Raw genomic sequence first — 19,155 nt, 5'->3', positions numbered from 1 at the left:
GGAACAAACCTAAGTCAGGAGATGTTTGGAAGTCAGATGCAGTTTTGGTTTAGAGAGAGCCTAAAAAAGTAGCAGGTCTGTGGGAAACATGAAAATATGTGCATTGAAGCACAGGGAGTCTCCATTGGTCAGCTTTACTAAAATACATTGGTAGATTGTGTGGTGCTACTTCTGTGGCCTGAAAAACAAATAAACATTGGGTCACATTCTTAGTGCATGCCTGTGAGCATAGGTCCCTGAAGTCAAGGATATTTTAGCTGAAATCTGTCCCTGCATGCAGATAAAAATGCTGGTGAGTGGCCATTTTCTCTGACTCTGTAGGTCAAATTCAGATTTCTGAAAAGCTGTGTTGTCACTAGGAAGGACCTCCCCCCACTCAACAGGGTGAATAGAGGAACACAGCTTGCATATGTTATTATGCTATGGATATTTTTGTCCTACTCTCACACTGGCTTTTACTTTATTTTTTTTTTCTCCTGCTGACAGCAAACTACATAAATGGATGGCTTCTGATGAACATATGCTCCTGCAAAACTCAGCTGCTGGACCAGGCAACCCTGAACCTTGTGCTGGCTGAACCTGGGGACTATTTCTAGAGAGCTCTCCAGTGGTAAAATTGCTGGTTAGGAAAAACTAATATCACTTTGAGACATGAAAAAAAAATGGGAGTAAAGCTTGCTCTTTGGCTTTGTGCCCAGCCAGCACTAAGTACTGCAGTGCTTCCAGATACTTTTAAGGAAGTTGTTTGTTTGTTTGTTTGTTTGTTTCTAGCTGATTTTGAAAACAGAAAGTTTGAAGGAGTTTCAGATTGGTTGAGGCAGATTTTCATATTGACCACATGGTACAATGTAAATCAGGAGTAACTCAAATGAAAAAAAATTATAGTAGGAGGTACCTTATGTTTTGTTTTTGCTGTATCGTATTTGCTAGTATAAACCACAGTAGTTTTGTTTCCATTAAGAAGTATTGAAACATGAATTTTCTGGGGTTTATTTTTTATTTTTGATGACTTCACTGTGGAGCAATCCATAAAATTTCTCAAAGTGAAAAAGTGTGGAGGGAATTCTAACAAACCCCACTGGATAATTACACCAGTGTGCTGGGGAAGGGGCAAGGAGCATCTGCATTCATGGGAAGCATTTATGGCATCAGGAAATGTTGGTTGAAAAGCTGGTCAAATTACTTAATCTGCATGGCCTTGTGAGCTAAAGGAAGCTGAAGAAATACTAGAACTAAATAGAAGAATATAGCATTTGGTGAATACTGATATGCATTTGGTTTGTTTTAATATTGGGCTGAGATTTTCCTTTTAATTTTTTTCACTGCTGAACACAGATGTGGAATGCTGTTGTCACACCAGTGGCCTTCAGAAAAATTATAGCACTTTGAAGGAAATACAGGCAGAAGCAATCCATTTTATTTGGAGGCAGGGAAGAGTCCTCCTTTTGTAAACAGAATAGAAAGTTTGGATTAATAGTCTGGCTAAGCCACAATACTTCCCTGATATCTGTGCACATTAATATATATCAAGTAAGTGGCTGTTTATTTTTGTCTTGTTCATAACTTTATCCCTTTACACTCTCCCAGACAGAAGACAATTCTTGCAAACTTATCAAGAAGCAGACATTAAAGCTGTTTTTTACAATGATCTTTCTCTTCAAGGTGTGTCCTACACCTGTTCCTCTCCTAGGAGGAATTTTGGGAAGCACAGGGCTCATTAAACCCCTCAGAGGGCATCTCCAAGTTGTCCCAAGGAGGTTTTGTCCTCACTGGGTATAAAAGAAGCCATAAGGCTGTTCTTAAAAACAAAGCAGGCTCTCAGTTGATGCACACAGCTTGTTGGCAAATTGCTGTGCCACCAGGACAAATTTGCTGGAATCGGTGTACAAATGCCCATGGCAAATCTCCAGACTCACTGAAACTTTCCTTCTCATGTAATTCACAGCAGTTCTTGAAAGCTTCCCAACTTCTCCCTATGTTGCTATTTTTATTTTGAATGGGAAAAAGGGAAGGAGCCTGTGAACAGTACCAGATGTAGACATCTTTTATGTAAAATTATACTCTGCTCTTCTAATAGCATACAGAGATGAATTTGTGATATGTGTTGGCATCGAGGTATGGTCTGCATTCACAGGCCCATTGTGAAATTGATTCCAAACCAAACATTGGTTATTTCATCTGGGAGAAAATGCCTTGGTTAGCTCCCTATGTACAGACTGTGTTTTAAGAATAATGATGGCAATGCCTTGCCTGCCACGTTCACATCCCAAACCTGAGGTTGGTTCCAATTCCTCCTAAGCCTATTTAGGGAAACAGCAGTTCTTGGCTCTTCAAGAATTTGCACTAGCAAGGAACTTAATTGGCTCATTAAGATGACTAATTTGGCAATTCAAATCATAATCTTTTATCCAAGCTTTACAGTTTAATTTAATTTTGAGTAATTTTGAAACCAGCTGCGATCGAGGATATTGTGAATGGCAGCTTCAGGTGAGCTGGGATCATGGGGTTAGGGATGGGTCCTCCTCGACTGACAAGAAGGGGGTCCAAAGCAGGACTTTCCAAAGCTGAGGATCCAGCCCTCTCTGGTAGCTGGTGGATGAGGTCTTCTTTAGAGAAAGACCCCTCAGTGGCAAGAAATATATGGCAACTCCATTGTGATTATCTGGATATAAGAACTCTCTAAATAGTACAGTAACACCCAAAGCAAAGGAAGGTGATCACTTGATTCTCTGTTGACCAAAATGCTTTCCTTTCCCCTTACAGCTCACCCTGAGCTGAGACTGAGGGGTTTTTATAATGGAAATTGCAGGTATTCCCTGACCATAACCACCCTGTGTTTTGAGGACTCTACAGTGAACACGCTTTGCTTCAGACATTTACAACTCAGTTTCTAAAGCTGCCATCCAAAGATGCCATTTAGCTTATATATCAAAGTATTTGTTCTTCCCATCACTTTCTTCATTGTAACTACCTTTAAGTTGTATTTCAGGCACCAGAGGAGCAATTCTCTGGAGGAGGTGGATATTTTTAAGCCAAGAGCTGGTGTGTTTCTATCTGCTCAAAGCTATTATTATTCTAAAGCATTTTTTAGTTAAAGGATACAAAGAAATTCTTGGCTCTCAGCAACTCTCTTTCTCTCTTCCTCCATTTTCTAGGAGGGATATTTCTACTGTACCTGTCATAATGACCCATGAGTGCCCCAGTGATTTAAATGTTCTGAAAAATCTGTTCCAAGGTAATTCTACTAGAATTTAGTTATTATTGGAGTTTTAGTAACAGGTAAGCTAATGAAAAAATGGTAGTCACACAGAGAAAAAGGAACTAATGATTTAATTTTTTTTTTTTTTTCTAGAGGAAGAAGTTCTGAAACAAGAGCTGGCAGCTGAAGAGCAAAGCTGGAGCTTGTAAAACTGGTGGTGTCCTTTACATACCAGCTCCAGAAGACTGTTCTGTGAATACCTGTTTCCCTCTTGGTGTGATGGGAGGACGAAGACACACTCCACTCAGCTTGGCAAGACATAAGAACAGGTGATGCAGGTGTCTGTCATTTTTCCATTCCTGGTTTCTCCTGTGATGGGGACAGCAGTGAGCTGCACAGGCTCAAGGATTTTGCTGCATTTGCAAAGTGTCAGAAGTGATTCCCAAGAACTGGCTGATTTTCTCATTAGAAGACATATGTCCACGTGCCCAGTTCAGCTGATTCCTGCTCAGTCATGTTATTCTGAAGAGGTTCTTTTTTTCACTTGCTGTGTGTTACCTCCCATGTGAGCAAGCTCAGTCAGCCGTGGCACAATACAAAATCACAATGACCCTGTTTGTTGCATTGTCAAAACCAAACACAGGCATTGGCAATCACATTGCCACTGGTTGAACAAAGGAGCTCAGCATGCAGAACCCCATCAGTCAGCTTTATGAGGGGCAGAGGCAGACAAGGGGAACAGAGCAGACTCCATTTAGGAGCTGGCAGGTTGAATGCAGCTATATTCTGATTGCTCAAGGCTGGACAACATGACATATTTGTTCTAATCATGTAGAATTTTGTGGGGGTATAGGTCTACATGCACTCAAGGCATTTTTCTGTAAGGCAGATAACATCTATGACAGGGAGGGCATTGGGCTGCAGCAAGTAAAAAAAATAATTATAAAAGAGGCTATTTGAGATACAGGGTCACTCAGACAGAGGGAAATGAAATGCAGGCACTACAGAGCTCTGGGCAGGTTTCATCAGTCAGAAAAGTTTACTTCAAGATGCAGAAGGAGGCATTATCTCCTGAAGTTCTTTGATCCATGTATTATAGAGAAAGCACAAAAGGTCTCACTGAGGAAAATGCTGAGTGTTTTCCCTGAACACAGCAAGTTCATGGCTCGATGCTGGTTCCTGTCTAGGGTCAGTCTCTAATCAGAAGAATGGAGCATTTGTATAAATGCAGCTTCTCGAGCACCCCAAATGCTACATCTATTTGTTAAGTTCTGGCAAAGGTTATTTAAAGTTCTTAGAGTTACTCAGTGGTACAAGTTCCCTGAAATAACAAATTGTTGCCATTTAAAATTACCATGTGGATTTGAAGGAAAATCTAACCAAGGCCTGCCCTGCCTGCAGAGCTTCGTGACTGCACTTCTTTCTTATTTTCACAGAACTTAATACAGTAGGTAATGTGTGAGCTATGTATTTTGGGAAATGAAAGCAATTACTGCTTTAATAAACATTCAGCAGAATGTGATTACTTCAGCCCACCTGCAGGTGATTTTTTAAATCCATAATGCAAGCAGTTACACAGATACTCTAATCACCTGCAGGAAAAGCAAAACAAACAAAAACACAGCAGGAAAAGCCAATTTCTGATTAAGGCATTGGAAGTGAGACTGGCCAAAGCAAGCTGTGTGACATAACAGGAATGGAAAGGCCTGCTCCTAGGTTAGCCCCAGGAAAGTTACTGGAGTTTGCAGGTTAATTTGGATTAATAATCCAGGATGCTCTTTGCTAACAGCCCCTTCCCAGATTCCCAGAAGTAAGAAAAGTATTCCATAATATTTCAACTTTGAAACTTCTAAAGTAATGGTTTGTGCAGCACCCTTAGAATGGGTACTTGTATGGCCTCAGAGAAATCCAGAAATTGTAATTTTCCTGTACTGTAACACTTGCTGGGCTAAAGAAGGTCCATGATTAATTCAGCATTTGTTAAATTTTATTCAGGCTGTTGTCTAAAGATTCCTAAAAGCTACCCTAATGCTTAAATAATTTTAAATTAAAAAAGAAGAGTTTTACAGAGTGCGCCCAGGTTGTACAAAATAGAACCTAGATATGATCCACCCTTTCTTATTAGAAACCATTGAGTTTAAATGTCATTCCAAGTCATAAACCAAAGTTTATTCATCACATTCTGCATGGTTGTTGCCTACTCAAACAACATCTGGGCTTGCTGGTAGGCAGTAGTCCCTTACCTGGAAACAAGGGTTGCTCATGAAGATTACAGAGAGCACCTGGTCGAGCTCTGTGACCTAACAGACACCTAGCAGTGTCACTCTATTTTTCTTCCATTTTCCTGCTGTTTTGTTGTTTCCTTAAGCATGTGGGAAGCTGTCATGCTGCTTCCTTTTCAGGCTGCCCAGACATACTGCAACCTCCCTTTCTGGAGCAGCAGGCAGAGCTGTGTATTTCTGTATTTCTCTACTGTTCTTGCCATGGGGTCATGTATGAGGAACTGTACTGTTCTTCCATGGTGTTCAATGATTTATGAGAGAAGAAGGAAATCCTTTTTCTGTTGTGTCCTGTTTGAAAATCAAAGTGCCAAGCCAAAATTTTCTACAAGGCAACCATCCCTTAGCTCCTCCATTCTATCCACAAGCATAAAACTGAGATCTCTGGTAGATCCCAGTGCTTGGTCACCTGAATCTGTGAACCCACAAACAATACATAATATCTGTGTCTCCCATCAAGGATTTTTTTTCCATGTCTCCCACACACCACAAAGAATTCTCTGATCACTTTGTTGCAGCAGAATCCAGGAAGTCACAACTGCAGTGTCCTGAGAGCAGTACAGGAGGGACTAAAGCCCATGTCTTTCTGAGGCTGACCACATCTCAGTTCCATGTTTTTATGGCAGATCTGGCAGTAGGAGTTGGAGCTTTCCTCATACTCTCTCTGATGTGGAGGAAAAATTTTATATCCCCCCCAGTTTTGGTGCTCAGTAAAGCTTTGTGCTCTTCAGTAAAACACAGATTGACCACTTAAATGCTTCAGGATGGTATTGGGTTTGTGTGCTTTAAGCAAAGAAAAAATACTGAGCTTAGTTAACAAGCAAGAAGGGGTTAAAACTTAGTAGCTCACATTCTTTGGGGAAAAAAAAAATGTGGGGAGGAGGGTTGTGGTACCTGATTTGTTTATTTTTGCAGCTGAGGTTTTTTTCCTCTCAGGACACCAGCTTGCTGGGCTACAGAAGGTTCATTTACAGTGGCAGGCAGGCAGGCAGCTGCACTCTGAGCTCTATTTAGTTCATGTTGTGATGGATGACTTGAGTGGGAGATGTGAGGAGTGAATTAACAGCTTTAGTAAAAACACATTGTTTGTCTTCCCATTGACTTCCCACTTTGCCTTACCTTACTGTCTTACCTCCCTCAGGTTGCTCTTCTTGTCTGTCTTGCTCACTCCTTGTGTCTCCTGTCTTTCAGGACTGCTTTCTTGCCTAGGTTTTGTTGCCAGGTATATACATATTTTTTTTTTTTTTTCTTTCTGTGTGTGTCTTCTTTCTTTCCCAAGATAGTTCATGGAAAAAAATGAGAAATCATTGCTTCTGCTGCCTGTGGTCTGGGTGGAGACCTGATTCCTGGCCAGGACTCTGTCCCTAGTGTGAAGACCTCAGGAATCCAGTAATGCCCCCGTGCTTGAAGAATTCATATCAGGAAGGAAAGATGCCTTCAGACACCTTTTCCAGCTGTGTTTGTCCTAAAAGGTACTGAAGGAGATTGCTGATACCTTCCCTTTGCAGCCCAGTACTAACTGGTTTAGCTCACCTCTCAAAGAACTGATTGCCCTCAGCAAGACTCCCTCTGGCTTACAGCCAAACACTGCAAAACACTGGTGGAGCTGAGGCAAGCCAGACCCATCCCTGTAGGAGATAGTTCTAGAGGAGAGCTGAGGTATTCCAAGGGTAGTCAAATTGTCAGGATTGTCACCAGGAATCTGGGATGCTCATATGCAGGCTTTTTATTCTTCTGTAGGATTTTTGTGGTGTCTAACTCTTCACTGTCCTACAGAGAAATGTCCTATTGTTCTTTGCTTCTTCCTTTTTCTTTCCTTGTGGTGCCTAAACGTGCACTATAAAAGATGACTACATCTTAGTGTTAAAAAAAAAAAAAAAAGTGAATCTTATCACCCTTAGCTTGAGATTTATAAAACTGTAACTTTTGAGTTCTTGTCTATTACTTTTTGTTTGTTTCACTGCTGAATGGCACAGAAATGTAGAGCTAAATGAGACCATGACAGGCCCTGTAATTTCTCCCACAGCACAACTCCAGACAGCCCATATGTATGAGGGTCCTCCCAGATGTTTTCCTGCTTATTCTTCGACATCTGCAATGATGAACACACTGGAGTCTCTCCAAATAATTTATTCTTGATTTCTACAATTCTAAACATGAGTGGGTTTTTTTGTAGTTTTCTTAATTCTCAAGTCTCCTGTGGTGAAATGTAACCCCCATTACTTTCATTCATTGCACATCTTGAGAATAGATTTCCCTTCCTTCCTGCAGCATCCTTGAATTTAGTATTGTGTCTACCTCTGCACTCTCCTCTACAGGCAAGGCAGCCTGAGTTACCTCCTGATTTTCATCCAACTTTCCCCCAGTTCCAATACCTTCTCTTCTTTCCTGAAATGCAGCTCCCCAAAATGAGGGATTGGGCTGGGAGTGACACTTTCCCCCTGTGCCCAACAGCCCATCCTCTGGATGTCCCTTCCAGTGCAATATCCACCTTCTCCTGAGGGTGACCTGGAGACTCAGGTCTGAACTGGGCAGACATTGCCATGAAATACAGAATGATAAGAGGAGAACTGAAGTGAATCAAGTCCTTTGCTACCAGGCATAAAGCTCTACCTGAGGCTACAACAAATGAACCATTGGTTAAGTTTTATTTTTTTCTCGTGGGGCTTTGGTGTCAATTTAATAATGAAGCACTGAACTAAATAGAAACTGCCAGCAATACCTGCAAGAGGAGAGTTGTATGGCCATAGAACATTCCTGTTAGCCACATGACTACTCTGCTGTTTTATTGAATAATTCTGGTGTCATTTTTAGGAGGTTGTCTCTACATGCACGTGCAGTTGGACTGGAAAGAGAGCAAATACTGACAACAGAGGAGACTTCTTCTGGCAGTGATTTGTGAAGTGATCAGTTCTGATGAGTCTAAATAATGATCTGAGTAGTTGAAATGTGTATATATATTATTAGGAATTAACTGTTTTTCTTTCATTCTTTAATGATAAATCTCACATGAGACAACAGCCAAGTCAATTCATAGTTGTACTATTTTCAGATTAATTGAGGTTCAGACAAAAAAGATATATATTTTCTTTTTTTTCTTTTTTTTTTTGGGTTTTTTTTTTGTTTTTTTGTTCTGTTATTAAGAAGCAGAATAGATAATGGGCTTATTTTGGTGGGGGTTTTTCGGTTGTTTTTTTTTTTTCCCCTCTCTTTTTTTTTTCTTTTTCCTTTCTACAGCACAGGAGAGCACCTGCAAGTGAAGTCCTTATCTGCAAAGCAGTGGTGATCTCCCTTCCCACCCTCACTGAATGCTGTGTGAAAGGATTTTGTAGCTGTGGCACTGAAAAATAAACAGTTGTGTCTGAAAGATGGTGAGTTCAGTGGAGAAACTGCTGAACATATTTTTGTTGTACATGGAAGTTATAATCTGGATGATATGTACTTGGCATAAAGCTGTGTGTTTTGAAATACAATGTTTATAAAAGTAGTTATAGTTACTAATTACTGTTTGTCTTTCAGGAAGAAAGAAAAGGGCTCTGATGGGCAAGGTGATGTACAAACACACAGCATCTGCGTGGATATTATCAGGGAACCACAGCCTGAATGTATTTCGAAAGATCAGAGTTTATCATCCTGCCTCCAGGCAAGATTAACTTTCCCCATGTTATTCCTGAAAGATGTTTGTCTGACTTGTTCTTGAAAGCCTCCAAGGATGGACACTCCACAGCTTCCCAGGGCAATTTATTCTAGGGCTTTACTACCTTTCCTGTTAGAGAACTTTTTTCCATCATGTTTAACATAAATTTCTCCGGTTGCATTTTAGGCTCTTGATTTCTTTTCCTAGCCACCACAGGTATTGGAAAAGAGATTATTGACTCTGTCTTGCAGCAGCCTTGAACACTGTTATTTGAATCCTCCCTTCCTTGATCTGCTTTTTCTTTTTGGCTAGATGACAGCAATTAAGTCAGGCTCTTCATGTGTCTCAGCCACCCTGGGCTTCTGGTCTCCCTCTCTTCTTTTCCTCATCGTCTGTCTGCCCTAAAATGCAAGAGAAGAGAATTCTGTTCTCCATGGGGCACTGCCAGCAGGTGAAGGACTCCTGTGTCACTTGCAGGCTCTCTGTTCATGTTTGCATCCCCATGAGGTGTTTGCTTTTTTGATAACAGATTACATGATTGATTCGTGCTCACCTGGTGATACATTACAACCTCCAAGACCTGTTATGAAAACTAACAGGTCTAACCCTGGCTAATCACTCCCTATTTTGAATTTGTGTAGCTGATTAATCCTACCTAAGCTCAGGACTTTTGTTTTGCCAAGATTTAGGCTGTGTTCTCCAGCTAGACAGAGGGTTGAGGTAGGGATGAATAAACTCACTTAGACAAGATCACACAGGGAGTTTGGGGAAGAGCCAGGGATCATTTCTGACTCAACTCCAGAGTCCTCCTCCCTGGCTTCAGTGAAAGGCATTGGATTGAACACTGAAAATATGGTAGCCCCTGATACATTTTCAATCTGACCATTTTCACTCACTGCTGGTTTTATGGCCCTCACTAATGAAACCCAGCAAGATGGAACTCTTTGCCATCCATCTATCAGAATTCCCTGACCATTCTCTCTACACACTAAAAGCAAAAATAGCAAATACTGCAACATGTAAATGTCATATAAATAAGTAGCTTTTGCAGACAGACCTCCAGCCTGTGTCAGACAGGAGCAATTTTGTAATTCATCTGAGATTAACAGCTGCTCTACTTATTTTTTTTTCTTAATGAGAAAACCAGGCAGGCATGGCAGAGCCAGCCAGCAGTGTTCATCATGCTTCTCTCCAGCTGTAGATTGAAGAAAAGACAAGTGCTGTGGGAATACCATGAAATCACTAAACTGTCTCTTCTTTAAGAAAGTTGTTAGGTACAGAGTTTTCAATTAGTATTTCCCCAAAGGATATTCCAGAGGGAGCAGTTTGGTGTTAAGCACTCCAGAATAATTTTTTGTTTCACCAAGATCTCTGGTGGGAACCAAATCCTTTGGGAAATCTAAAGTTATCTAAATGTAAGTTACTGTGTGATTTTGAAAGTGCAGTGCTTAAAATGCAAGTTGCAAACAAGCAAAAAGAGCTGGTAACAAGTAAGACAGTTGGTGAGACAATGGAGGAGGCAGGCATGAAGCAATAATATGGTCTGCTGAGCAGGACACATCAACGTGTACAGTTTTATTGTCTTTGCTGGTGTGGTTTGAAATGTTTAGCTTGACTCTGATGCTGGTGATTAGAAACATGCTGTTTGTTATGAGAAGAGCCAATTGCACTCTATTGTTTTCTCTTCTGGTTTTTAAACTGTACCCATCATTGTGGTCACCAACTTCTTTAAATATTTGATTTTTTTTTTCCTCAGCACAGTCTTTTTCTGAGTATTTTCTAGTTTTATCTGTGCTGTTACAAGTGGTTCCTGTTAATATCTTCTGGGAATTTGCTCCTCTCTTCTCCCAGCATCCATGCACGGTTTCTGTCCAGCATTCAGCTCTCCTCCAGCTTGGCCAAGCTGTTTAAAGGCTGATAGGAAAAAAATACTGGGTAAAAGAATAAAGAAAGCCAGTTCAGTCTTGCAATATAGGTGGTCATTATAATGAAGACCAGAGTGGTGCTGAGGGGAAGATCATTTGCACCTCCTGGTGGCAAATAATAATAATAATAAAACAACTTTAAAAATTGTCCAGATCAGAAGTTTGTACATTTACTAAGTTATCATGAATCTGCTCAGAATAACCTGGAACAAGACAGCAGCAAATTCCTGCAATCTATGTCTTGGAACAAAGAAAAATAAATGCAAGAAGAGGAACATATAAAAAACTTAGGGCTCTGCACATCTGGATCAAAAATAGAACCACAAGAAGTGGAATATTCCTTCTTTGGACTTTACTGAAAAACAGTTAGAGGACAAATAAAAAGTGCCTAAATTTTATAACATTTTTATTCTTTTAGAGTAGGTTTTGGGGATGTGGTGCATTTAGAAAGCAGGCCAGATATACATTGGTGGCATCAAGGCCAGGCTGGATGGGGCTTTGAGTGATCTAGCGGGAGGTGTCCCTCCCCATGGTAGGGGTGTTATAACTAAATGATCCTTAAGGTCCCTTCCAACCCAACCTATCCAACTCAGTTTAATTCCTGTATACACTAGGAAATACATAAAGAAACTCAAGTGCTCTGTTCTGGTAACCAGAACTGTTGAGCATAGCAACAGCTGATGTCAGAGCAACCCTTGCAGCCATAAGAAACCAGTCAGTTACTGGTGCTATGAATGGCTGTCTTAAACATAGCATGTGCTGAAAACATATCTCTGAGCAGGAGAATTTCATTGCAATGGTTTTTTTTTCACCTAAAACTCAGTTTCTGTGTTTACAGCTGATAAGCAGGTTTACAAATTAAGAATCAGAACTACATCTGTTTAGCATCCTGCTAATTTCCCCAGTAGTTGACGTGACCTCTGAAACCTTCAGAGCCAATCAAGCTCATAATGAAGGAGGGAGGGTGGATGATGTTTCATGCAGTCTATTTAAGGTTATTGTTATGCTCTAGTGGTTTTGTTTGGTTTGGTTTTTTAAAACAAATTACACAGGCTGGAAGGAAACCTAGGGGTTCATTTCTGTAATTGCTGACTTGTCTCTTCAACAGCTTCACACTGGCAGGTGAGCAAGCTAGATAGGAACTAAATCTGCTTTAAATAATCAATCAAATGGAAGTTGCTAATTGGGATCTGGAGTATGAGGTCCTATAAAAGAAAAATTGCTTTTTGAGGTGGACAACTGGAAAAAGTGGGACATAAAAAGGAGGGAGGGAACTCAGTAAATTGTGAAAGATTTTCTTCTGGGAGTTGAATGAGTCAACAAAGTCAGGCTCTTGTGAAAAAACAGAGTGCAATGCTGAATACCACAGTGCATGAGGAAGAATGTAGCCTGCCTGAAATATACAGTAATCTTTCTGCTATTCTCAGCATTGGGAAAACCTCAGCTGGACTTCTCTGGTGTTGCAGTTCCAGAGGAATTGGAGCCATTGGGAAGAGCCCAAAGTAGAGCATTGAGCATAATTAGTGGTCTTGGGTATGACCAAGGAGGTAAGAGCTAATCAAGTTACATGATTTAGCTTTTAGAAGGGAAGATTTTGGGCAATAATCCTCAAGTGTGCACAAGGTAGAATTAAGCTGTAAAAAGGACATAAATAGTCTTTCCTAAAAGTCTGTATTTTATTTGATAGGAAGTTTTGGTCTTACACTACAGGAAGAAGGATGTAGGTTAAACAATAGGCAAAAGCTTTCTTGCAGAGAGAATAATAAAATATTGGAGTTTCTGTCTCTGGAGGCCTTTAAAAACATGTTAGGCAAACATCTGTCACAAGTGATAGAGGTACAGATGATCCTGCCTCGAGCAGGAGAATAAACCTGATGACTTCATCTGGTGTTTTCTTTCCCTAATTTTCTCTGATGCCACATTGTGGCCCTGCTCCCTTGTGCATGTTTGGATCTGATCCATTAGTCTAGCCTGAGAGTCATGGACCAGGGTGGGATTTAAAAAAACTTGTTGAAAAAATTTGGTGGGATCTGGGTGTCTTCCTCCCTTTGACTCTTGTTGAAAATCCTAGCCTGTAGAAGTATTTTTTTCATGCAGAGAAAGCCAGATAATTTGCTGTATGTGGATATTTAAATCCTCTGGCTAAATCTGTGTTTCCCTGAAACATTTCTGCCTGCTCCAACATGCCCTTGTATGTTAAGTAGCTATTTTTCTGGATGAATCATGATGAGAACATTCAAAAGATCAAGCTGGGTAAAAAAAAAATGCACAGTCAGAATGTGAACTAATCAACAGCAGCTTTTGTATTTCTTCTTTAATTGCAAAAAGGGCCATTTCTGGGTCTCTTCACTGGCTCTGGGTAACCCAAATATCTGAGTGAACAATAGACTGGCCCAACCAGCAGACAGCCCCATGGAAAGCAGAGATTTGGCAAAGACTCTCTGCTCTAGCACGAAAATAGAACAGAACACATTTTAAATTAATATAGTAAACAATACTGCAAAATTGTGTTGATTCTTTCTTAGGAAGCTGTGTGCAGTGTTTGTCTTTTTTTTTTTTTTTTTTTTTTCATCAGTGCTTTCTATCATCTATGATTTTGGACCTCCCTGTTGGCTACTGCAACCATTTTTCTGATGGCCTTTTATGTCCCATCAACACTTCCCTTCTACCCTGCTGCTCCAGTGATTTCTCTGGAGTCTTTTCTATCTTCTTCTTTTACACCAAGAACAAGGAGCATCTTGTACTGGGGTTAGGAAGCCAAACAACTGCACTTGAGTGGGAGCCAAATCCAAATGGGTTTGTCCTCCACAGGGCAGCCAAGGGAACAGGGCATTGACCCAGGTGCCAGGGTCAAGAAAAAAGAGAAGGGGTTATTCCTCAGCCCTTCTTCTCAAACTGGGTCATGTTTTGGAGAGGGAATGCCTTGAGGAGAAGAAACAGTCTGCAACAGAGGAGAAGGACAGTTTGCAAAGAAAGGCACCCAGAGAGCTGGCTGCTTCTGTTATAGTGAACAGAGGGAGTCTGCGAGTCTGCCTATTAAAGTAAGAATTAAATACTTATTGGCTTCAATGAATCAAGGAAGTTTGTGTATTAAAGTTTGTGTATTGTGTATTTGTGTATTATTGTGTTTCCAGGTTGTTCAGAGCTTCCAGGAGTGTCTTTATTTGGTAGGCAATAGAGATGCTTTTTAATGCTGTCAGCTGAGGGAGGAGATGGAGCCATGAGTGAAATGTGGTTTATTTGTTTTTCCAGAAGGGACTCAAAATAGTGATTTGTGATTTGGAGGTTATCTGGCTGACCTGGGATCACACAGGGTTTCTGCAGTAGGATTAGGGAAAGGTTCTCTCCCTTCCAGTGCATCATGACCTTCATTATAAAACCAAATTCTTATGCACCTTTCTCCTTTTTCATGTACATTTTTTTCTGGGCTGCTGTCACCATATTCAGAGGGTATTCACTACCTCTTTAACAACAATTTATTAAATTGGTATTAATTAACCAAGAGCTACAGAGAATTTCTGCTCTAACTAGCAAAAACTTTTCTTCCTTTTCCAATGCAAGTAAATGAATGTGACTGTAGTAACAGGGGGGACTGTAGTGACAGTCTGAGGGGCTGTGGTTATCCACATAAGAGTTATACCTATATTATCTCTTTCTAGGTTTGGCATTCCTTATTTCTTGAAGGATGGGTAGGATTTCCAAAATGTGTTGACATGGCAGGATTGGATGGTTATGCACAGATCTGCACTGTCATTTGTTAGCTGCTGAGCAGCAAAGCTGGTGGAAAGGAAACTTGTGGAACAGGTGAGAGAAAGAGGCAAAGAAATGTGTGTCTGTGACACCAGATCAAATCTATTCCCTCTTTCAGGTGAACTTTTAGTGTAAAATATGTGAGGTGATCTAAAAAACTTGACTAAAGACTCTCTAATGCACCATGTTTGTCATCTTGACTTTCTACTGTGTTATTTTTTTTTCCAGCTGTGACTAGTAGCACCCTGAATTATGATTTCCATGTGGTAGAACAGAGTTAAGTGGTAAAAACAAATCTCCAAGTGATTTGGACCAAATTTTTTTTTTTTTTTTTTTTTTTTTAGTAAGAACTGATACACTCAAACTGGGATGTGTTTAATTTTGGGTGCTTATTAATGCAAAAAGCAGAGTTTTGAATCTTGTATCAAGGTATCAAAGTGAGTATATTTATGACCTCAGGACATTTTAAAATAGCCTAAGACCAAGAGAGAGGCCTCTGTAACTTCTCAACAGCAACTTCACAAGGGTGCACCCAGTGCAGGGACCGACTGAGGGTGCAAGCCCTGGGATTGTCTGTAATGAAGTTATCAGATTCTGTTTTCCTTCATTAACCTTTGACCTCTAAATACCTGAGCTGCAAGTCCCATGGCAATGTTCTTTGTTAAGAGAAGAAAGCAGAAAGGCAGTGAAAACTGCACTCTCAGTTGTCACCACCTTCTTGGCCAAAGGTGTGTGATGATGGTCAGAGGGCAGGTGCTGAAAACACTGTAAGGATTTTTTTCCAAGGAAAAGTTAAACAGGAGAATAAGAGAGTTGTGTCTGAAGATCAGCTTTGCTTTCCATATGTTAGCAGTGCATCAGAGAGGATGGAAGTTGGAAATGAGACTCTTTGGCTGTCTGGGTATCTGGAGAAATAAAACACTTACAGAGGATGTGCCAAGTAGATATCCTGAGAACTTATTTTGTGTTATTCTTTCCTCAAAGTTCCTCATTTTCCTACAATTTAGATTAACATACCATTGACTGATTTCATTTTTTTTCTGTCTGATTTAAGTGCTGTTGTTAATGCACAGGAATTAATGCACAAGGCCACTAAAACTCTCTTAAGATATGTGGTGTGCAACAGATCAACTCTGATATTTGAAGGGATGTGTCCTTGCAGTTATGTCAAGTTCTGTAAATAGTTTATAGCAATCACAAAAGAAGCAAGATTTAGGAGGTCAGATTAAATCCCAGAAACTGCACTTAAAACTCCTTGAAGAGTTTCTGGTGACCTGTTAAACTCTCCATCTTCCCCAGTGTACACAGGAGTTTGGAGTTTGCAGTCTGGTGTGTGCCCCATGTCAGGAATGAAGGGCATTTGGTCTTTGTGTTGTGTTTGGCCTCCTCCAGACACAGAGGAATGAGAGCCCAAGGACCTTGTCCCTTATCTCTGTGTTTGTCCCTCACTTGTCACTGGGTCAATTGTCAGCACTGCTACTCTGGCTCATGTTTTTGATGGCCTCTTGACCTTTGGCTGTTCAGTTGACACATCTACAAATATGATGCTTTTGGTAGAATTTCACATACTTGGGATCCAAAAGAGAAGGAAAGCTTAGGGACTGAAAGCAAGGTATTGAGATAATTTTTGATTTCTTTCTTAGTCAAAAGTTCTTTTTATACTGTATGAAAATGGCTAGCAGCACATATTTAAGCTTTAGCTCTTGGAAAAACCTGGTGACAAAACCTGTAACAAAGATTTCATGAGAATAAGTTGACAAACTTGTGTTCTCTTGATCTTTCTTAAGCACTCAGCTGATTTCTGGATTTTTATCTGTCTAGGTGATAATGAATTGCTAATCCCTTGATTGAGCATCTCTAATTCCCTTGATTAAGCAGTGAGTGGGTAACATTGCCTTCCAGTTGCAACTGAATCTGCACCTCAGATGCAGCATCTCTGGGTCTAAGTCAGAAGGAATGAATTGCTTGGCAACTGCTGGATCTTCATTTACAAGCTGGTACAACTTGGATGAAGATTTTTTCAAGTTCCTGTAAGTGAACTGCATTCCATTCAGTATTCCAGTTTCTAGTGTCTGAAATGAAATACTTTAAAGATATTAATTCAGTGGTGCAGGAGGCTATTGTAGCATTGTTTGTTTTCTTTCACAGCTACAAAACTCAAATGTTTCTATGTGGTACCAGGTGCAGTAGTTGATGTGCATTTGGAGTGAAGAAGCTTTCTGTGCTCTTATCAGAGACAGGCAAAATGGAAGCCTTTGCTTTTGGGTGCTCTGGAGCATTTAGGGTTGAAATATTCAAGATAAGTGCAAGAGAAAATTTCACTATGCATCCCCCTGTGTGTATATGTGAGCCCAAATAAAAAGCAGATTATTCATAATAGGTGTTCAGGCTCTTAAATCTTTAATGTAAGTGATCTCCTTTTGAAACAAAGCCTAAAGGAAAGGCAGTTGTTTTGCCTATTTGGTTTTTAATTATTCCAGAGTTCTCACCTGTTAGAATTAGCCATTTAGAGACAACAAAATAATCTCAGAAAACACAACTTAAATTAGGTTCTGAAATGAGCCAATTTCAGTGTTGAGAAAGAGGCTTTTGAAATATTTGGTCTTCCTGAAAACCGAGAAGAAAAATACCCTGGTATCTTTTAATCTAGAGACTGGTCTGGTTTGGTTTTCTGACTTTTTAAGCTGAGCCCCAAATACTCACCCCAAAAATACTTAATGGGAGAGTCTGTTAATTGTTACTGCTTCTGGAAACTGTAAGTAAAAACACTGAGGCTATTACTCTGCAGTGAAGGGAAAAAGAGTTTGCACTTGATTCCAAGACCATTTATTTTAATATATTCATAAATTAAAATAATGAATTATCATAGTTTATGAACCTGTTTAACCCTTAACTATTTTTTTTTTTTAAACCCACAACATTATGCAGTACCTCAAGCAGAAAACTCCATTTAAAGATAGCACAATAAAAAGAAAACCCTCTCAGAGGGCTGTTAGAGAGGGCTGTCATTTGAGGCCACCAGGATTTTCCAGTGATGTGCTGTGGGGCTCTGCTGGTCCTTTCACATGTCCTCACCTTCACACCTCTCTGCAGAAGCTGAGGTGCCAACACACCAGGTTCCTATCATCTCCCACTGATACACAAGTGTCTCCCTTCTATACATACACGTGGTGAAACCAGTGAGGTTTATTTATAGCTGGTTTTCTTCTTCCCCTTCAATTTTTCACCCTTACCAATTTTTCACTCTTTCAAAGCCTTTCATGAATTTTGGGTGCAAATAACAAAAATGGCTTAAGAAAGGAGAAGCTTTGCCCTGAAACTTGCAGTGTTACTGGTAAGCATAGTGCAGTTCTGGTTAGATCCTTGGAGCAGAGTCTCAATTTTTGGCAATGCTGCTGGTGGTTCTGTCATGCTAAATGTCTCCCTGATGCATTAAAGGACCAGCTTCTCTGCTTTGAGCCTGAAGAGATTTTTCTTACAATAAATAACCTCTCAGAGAGGTGACACTGACCTGAGTAACTCAGAGAGAAATCCAGTTCTGCTGCTCCCTGAGATGTGGGAGTGCTGGCACCCAGCCACCTTGGTGAAGTGAGCTGCACATTCTCTTATCTGGACTTTTCCCAGTGGAAAGAATTCATTTCTTTGCTCCTGCACACATAAAATGTATGATCTGAGCTGTTCAACAGCATCCTGACTTGTATCAGCAACTGTGTGTCCAGCAGGACTTGGGCAGTGACCAACTCCCTGTACTCAGCACTAGTGAGGCCACAGCTTGAATCCTCTGCTCAGTTTTGAGTCCCTGAGGTGCTGGAATGTGCCCAGAGAGCCATGAAGCTGATGGAGGGTTTGGAGAAGAAGCAGCTGAGGGAACTGGCGTTGTTTAGTCTGGAGAAAAGGAGGCTGAGGGGGAGACCTCATTGCTCTCTACAAATGCCTGAGAGTAGAGTGAGGAAGGGGTTGGTCTTGTCTCTGAAGCAGCCAGTGATAGAACAAGAGGAAATGGCCTCAAATTGTGCCAGGGGAGGGTTAGGGTTAGGCTGGATATTAAGAAAAAAAATGTCTTTACTGAAAGGGTTGTCAAGAACTGGAACAAGCTGCCCAGGGAAGTGGTGGAGTTGCCATCCCTGGAGGTATTTAAAAGATGTGTAGGTATGGTGCTGAGGGACATGGTCTGGAGGTGGACTTGGCAGTGCTGGGTTAATAACTATATTCAATGCTCTTAAAAGATCTTTTCCAATGCAAACAGTTGTGTGATTCTGTAGTGGAATGAGGACCCGTTTGAGTGCAGCTGCTACAGAAACCCAGGTCCTGAAGCACTGACCCCAATCTCCTCCCAGGACAGGTACCAAACCCTGCTCCCCAGCC

The 19,155-nt window shown here is 40.6% G+C and overlaps 1 long non-coding RNA gene across 3 annotated transcripts in view; it reads left to right on the top strand.

Annotated features, from left to right (window-relative positions):
* LOC139804699 (uncharacterized) overlaps positions 1 to 9,295 on the top strand; it is a 31,109-nt gene extending 21,814 nt beyond the window's left edge. Inside the window, exons 6-10 of one of the 3 annotated variants that reach the window (XR_011729499.1) lie at positions 3,156 to 3,235; positions 3,353 to 3,537; positions 6,762 to 6,950; positions 8,716 to 8,849; positions 8,998 to 9,295. This is a non-coding gene — a long non-coding RNA (uncharacterized lncRNA). The remainder of the gene's footprint in view (positions 1 to 3,155; positions 3,236 to 3,352; positions 3,538 to 6,761; positions 6,951 to 8,715; positions 8,850 to 8,997) is intronic. The other 2 variants (XR_011729500.1, XR_011729501.1) reach the window with 2 other exon arrangements.
* Positions 9,296 to 19,155: the final 9,860 nt, after the last annotated feature.

Source organism: Heliangelus exortis, chromosome 18 (genome assembly GCF_036169615.1).
Source record: "Heliangelus exortis chromosome 18, bHelExo1.hap1, whole genome shotgun sequence".
NCBI classification, from domain to species: Eukaryota; Metazoa; Chordata; class Aves; order Apodiformes; family Trochilidae; genus Heliangelus; species Heliangelus exortis.
This window is presented reverse-complemented; position numbering and strand designations above follow the sequence as displayed.